Source organism: Gymnogyps californianus, chromosome 1 (assembly GCF_018139145.2).
Source record: "Gymnogyps californianus isolate 813 chromosome 1, ASM1813914v2, whole genome shotgun sequence".
In the NCBI taxonomy this organism is placed as follows: Eukaryota; Metazoa; Chordata; class Aves; order Accipitriformes; family Cathartidae; genus Gymnogyps; species Gymnogyps californianus.
This window is the reverse complement of record NC_059471.1, coordinates 211128569-211134568: the sequence shown is the minus strand read 5'-3', so window position 1 is coordinate 211134568 and position 6000 is coordinate 211128569.

Genomic DNA, 6000 nt, shown 5'->3' with positions numbered 1-6000 from the left:
TTCTCCACTGACACTAATTCTTTTGCAACATACATAATAGGCAACGTAGCTTTATTTCATCTCCCAGTTTGTACTATGGGTGATATCTCTTGGGGAAGATTAATGGCTTAAGCTGATTTAATGGTGTACATATTTTTCACAGAAAAAAAAAAAGTAAAGAAACGTTTTCTCTTTTTCTGTCCAGATTGAAAAATGTTATCTTTTCTTATTTTTTTCCTTTGGTATTTGTTGTTTTCCAGCCTTTGATGGCCTCCCAAACAACTTCTGTGCATCTGTGATGTTCCCATATTAACGTGAGTCATTCTCAGAAATAAGCCTGGGACTCAGTTGCATGTATGAGAAGCTAGTTTATCTCTGCTGAGTTTCAGGAGTTATGCCAGCAGAGACTCTGACCCTACACAATGTAATCTCAGTCACCTGCTTGTTCTGCCACCTCTCCCTTTTCTTTTTGCTGTATCCAGGAGAAATGCCAGCTCACTTGGTGAAAGAGGTTTGTGATGTCTGTGGGAGAGGTTTGAAACATTTGGCTAACGTTTCCCCTTGTGCTTGCTGAAGCACCCCAACACTGTTATCACCCATTTAAAAGGATCTTCAAAAAAACCTCAAACCCAGACATATGTGACAAAACCGTGGTCTAAGCAAAAAAATGTATTTAGAACCTGAAAAGAGCTGGTTAGAGGTTAAAGAAATGCAAAAAAAATGTTTTTGCTTAATGTTTTCTTCTTAATCTACCTGTCAATCTACCTTAATAATAATAATGTGTTTACTAATTAGAAAATCTACCCTCAACAAGAATGCAAATACCATCAGTAAAAGTGCACGAGCGATTTAAAATAGAGTAACTACTGGCATATGCAGACGCATATTTCTAAAAATGAGTTGCAACACATTGTAAAAGTCACACCCATTTTATAAAGCTTTCTTTACTACCCTATCAAATGAGGGCAAATAATCAGATGCAGCTTTTCATGTGGACAAAGACATTTATTCTAGGCAAAGATGGCATATAGAGAGATGCAAATGGAAGGACACAAATTCACTCCCCACCCTCAGCATATGGTTTTGCCACAGTGCTGTATTTTTATTTGTGCATTCATAAGCTGCCTAGCCTTTTCATACAGTCGGTTCAGCTCTGCTCACATCTACTCCCACGACTATCTGTTTTGTCAGTCTGGGTTACTCTGAAAAGGCGCAAGGAGGAATGATTAACTGCTTCAATTTATCTTGAACTCTTAGAGGGAATTAATAACATGAGGTTAAGTAAAAAATAGCCATACGACAATAGTCATACGCATGTTGGTATTATACACGTGGAAACTACATTGGGTGAATATCAGAGCGAAAAGTTAGAAAATGCCAGGCATAAGTGGATGTTTTATGATGCAATTTTTAGTTGCGTGATCATATGCTCCCTTCACCCTAACCTCTGCCCCCATGGTTTCCTTCTTCCTTGTGTAGGGTGGAGCTGTCTTAAGGATGAATCAGTGAAGGCATCAGCTTTCTAAAGGGCTCTTTGGCATTTGTGGCAGACAGAAGGTGCACAGGGAATGAGGCTGAGGAGCGTTGCAGAAGACGAAATAATCTTTGGGTGAAGACAGTTGGTGATGGGTGATTCATATTCGCCAAACTTTTACTAATGATCCCTGACATCTAAGCTTTATTTTTGGGTTTGTGAGCTGGCATACGACTTGAATGCCTGGGCTCTGCCAGAGGCAAATGGTGAGGGGCACAATGAACACAGAAAACGCTATATAATGTTAAGGATGCAGAAAAGTCAGAAATGGCCCAAAACTGGAGGAGACTTTTAATGATTCCTTCATGGCTCAATTCTGCATCAATTAAATGGAGGCAAACCCCGAGTTTGATTACAGGTTTTGATGGACTTTGATACTGTTGCAATTAGTGCTACAGGAAAAAATACATGAGAAAATGAATAATTCTGTTTTCAGGGCAGTATTCAGTAAATAAGACCTAGGGTTATTCACTGAGAAATGAGGAGAATACAAAATAAGGAATAGCTGTCGATTATCTGAGCACTGTCCATCTTATGCACAAGATGAGAAGAAACCTGTGGAAAAACAGTGTGGGACTGCATAATTAGATGGGACAGGGCTGCAGGGATGTCCCTTGCTCCGGTATTTCCCAACTTTGCATCTTGATGGTGTTCCCTCTTTACAAAGCAGCTTTATACTTGTGCATTTTACCACCCACATCCAGCTGAGACACGGGGTCTGGGCTGAAGGAGGTTTCCATGCCACGGACACTAGTCTTCCACCTCATCTTTGTCCTTCCACCCCTCACTCATCCTCTCCAGACCTCATCTATTTAGTCCTGGTTGCCACTTCTCAAAGTCCTTACTCCAGTCCTAATCCTCTGTCCACATCCTTCCCTGCCTCCTAGACTGTTTACTCCAGTTTGGATTTTGTTTCCCCTGTACTTGTGCCTTGTTTTCCATGCTGCCGCGGGTGTCAGCAGAGATCCTGGGGATGCAACACAGGCTTCCTGCCCCACATGTTGGGAGTCACCGGTCTAATAGAGACAGGGACAGATCCTGGATTAAAGCTCAGATGAGCTGGCTTCAGCCTGGATGTTTCTCAGGCATCCCGACCCCGGTCCCATCGGTACCCATACATGTGCTACCTACCCAACTGCCAGCGAGGGTGTGAGGATAAACATTGAGGCACTGGTGCCATGGAGAGGTATCTGATGTTATGAAGACACGTTTCATCTCTCATCTCACCTGATCTCTCTCTAAAGACCACAATACCTTAGGGAAGGGGTTGTGCCAGCCATAATGAGGCTGAATATTGCCTTATTTGTACCATATATTTCTTGAGCCTGATCACGGAATATTTACTGAAAAGATTAGTCCTGTAAGTAATTAGTCTTGCTGGAAAAGAGTTTCAGTGGCAGCAGATAATACTCTAATTCCCTCTATCCAAAATAATTTAATCTCTTCTAAATGAAATCCGTTTTTCTAAAGAAAAATGACTTCCACAGTATTATTCCAAACCTGGCCATGGAGAGATCCAGCTTTAGATGAAGCAGTAATGATTTCACCTAACTTTGTCTTTCAGCTCCTAAGCTACTAGAATTAATTGAGCGTGTAATTAAGGAAGGGTTTTCTTACCAATATGATCACGCCTATAATTAAAATCTCACACAAATGTGTATGTGGAGGAATAGGGCAGGGCAGAGCAGGGAAGAGACCAAAGTGTCTGACAGGTTTACATCAAAGGACTGGGCTCCTGCAGCTCTAAGCCAGAGGGAGGGGAGGAAGGGAAGACGGGACTGGCTGATAACCGACTTGATATATTGTTTTTGACCTTCTGTCTTCAAAGCCCCAAGTGGTTTAAATGCTGTCTACCCAGGAGATTGCTTCTACCTTTAATGTTACTTCAGCAGAGTCAAGCTTTGCAAGCGTTCATGCTACCAAGCCCCGGATGAGCAGAAAAGCGATGCTATCTGCATGTTTTCAGAGAGACTGGAATGGGTTTGGCTGCTGCTTTGAGCTGTGCCTCATCAGCGCTGCATCCCAGGGGACCCTATGACATGCCACGAGAGCCACCGCTTTCCTCTGGTTTTTGTTGCATGGGAGACCCGTGAACAAGATTTCGTAGTGCATTTTTATTACTGTTATTTATACTGCATTTGCTATTAAATCAGCCTTTAATAGCAGTGTTCAGCCTGTGATATGTGACCTGAGTCAATGGCTGTGCCTGGGGACAGCCGCATTTTGGGAGGTTTTGCTGTTCTGAACACGGGGAGAGGCTGGGTGCTGGGAAGCTGCAACACAGCACCTCCACAAAAGCTGAACTCCTGCACAAAAGGGACAAGGACTTTCCCTAAAAAACCCAAGTGGGAACCTAGAGCTCAAACAGAAGAAGGGATTGACTCCCTTAGCTGGTCTGCCATGTGTTGTGATACCCCGTGACTGTATTAGGGTGGGGAAAAAACCCTCCCTCGTAGTATAACCAAGCTAAGGACCAAGACACAAAGGAAAAACACAGGTGTGGATGGGTGTTGCATGAAAGAAGGCACCTTGAGCAGGAAAACTGCCCTCTCATTTGTTTGATACCTGCTGTGCTCAGGGAAACAGGACTTCGTATGTTTATTGACATTATTATATGTTTATAAATTACATCAAAAAGAACCCGTGTCTGTCCTCAGGTCTCCTCTGAACTGGAACAACCTGCAGGGCCTGGGATTTTTGTCTTGCTGGTTGAATCCGAAATGGGGTCAGACTTTTAGTCTCAAAGATTTGGTGGGGTTTATATTGCAATGTAGATAAAAGAGGAATGCAGTGAAAATTAAAGTACCTTAGGTGTGCATTCTCAGGAAGAAAGCCCACATGTCCAGCTGTACACATATTTTTACGTTCTTCTAAAACCAGTAAAATATTATAAGGAATAGCTGATCACTACTGAAGTGTGTGCTGAGGTACTTAGAGCTATGCTGGTATGCACTGGTCATGGATCAGATGTTTTGTACGTGAAATATGCATTGTGCAAGGGCTTTACTGCATTCCATATAGTCCCAAACATTAAACGCACACAGTCCCTACCAATAACTGCCTTCAGAATGACCTAATATATCAGACAGCCATGCAGGAGAGCTGTTTTCCTCCATAGATAACTACTATGCTGGCATTTTGGGACAACCATCATTTTTGTTTCATAATCATCCTCGCAACTTTCCCATTTTTTCAGCTTTCCCATTTTTTCAGCTTTTCCATTTTTACCGCAGTTAAGACTTCACGACCTTCCCCAGTGGATACAACCTGTGATTCACAGCTAACAGCGGGTGGCTCTGTCTGAGTTCTGCTTCTGAAAAAGATGGCCAATTGCCTCGCCAACAGCTGCCCATTAAGCAAACTGCTTAATGAAATGACTAGGAATATAGGTGCTCACCAGTGTATTTTCTCCGCACTTATTAAAAAAACCCTGAAGCCTGTAACCCACACACTGAGCTAGGGAGCTTTATGCTCTTAATGCTGTCATTGTCACTTTTCTTTGATTCCTCCAGTCCATGCCTTGTCCTACTGCATTTTAAAGCTTATTATTATTATCATTATTTATTATTATGTTATTATTGCTATTGTTGCTATTACTAATTTCAATTTGGTATCATTGTGGTCTTTACATAGCCTCCCAGTGCGCTTTTCTGTGAGTTCCCATGAGAGCCAAGAGAAGGTTCTTGGGCACTTTCAGGAAACCTCAGCTGCAGGAAGGTTTTGGGGACCTGAGATGTTCCTGGGCACCTCTAATACAGCCTGGGCTTTGCACAGGCTGAACAAGACAGGGAGAATCGAGGCCAGGGTGCAGGCTGGCTTGAGCTAGGACATGGTGTCCGGACAGTGGGAGGTGAGCAGGGCACTTTGGAGCAGTTCCTATTTCCATCCCCTGAAAGGACCCAGTGGCATTCGATACACAATATGAGAGCTTTGGTCATCAAGACGTGCTGTGATCATTCCAGGCTCCAACACAATGGGGTGCCAAGCCTGTTTGCATCTCCCAGCAATGTGGGTGCTGATGCTCAGCTGGTGACAGCAGAGGGGGGATCCCAGCCAGATGACCATACTGTCTGTGAAAGGCAAAGCAATCCTAGTGTTGTGGTCATCCTGGTCTATCTCAAGAGCTGTTTGATGGTCATCATGGGACTGCCCAACAAGAGCTGAACCAGCTCAACCTGGTGTGCACCCAAGGGTCCCTCATGCTAGGATGGTGTAGCCTGGACTCAGTTGTGCTACTGAGGATGCTGAGAAAGGACAGCATCACCTGGCCATTGAATCACAGGTGAGATATCAGAATCTGCACTGCAATACTTTCTCCTTAAAAAACAGAGGCAAAATGCCCCCGTTTCCTCTCACCCTTCAGTAGGGAACATTTGGGGACAGGCATTGTCTTCTCATCATAAGTTTGGCCAGCACTAAGCATATGAGTCCCCATGCTGGACTTCGACCTCCTAGTGCTACTGCTATGCAATTCTCATTAACGGCGC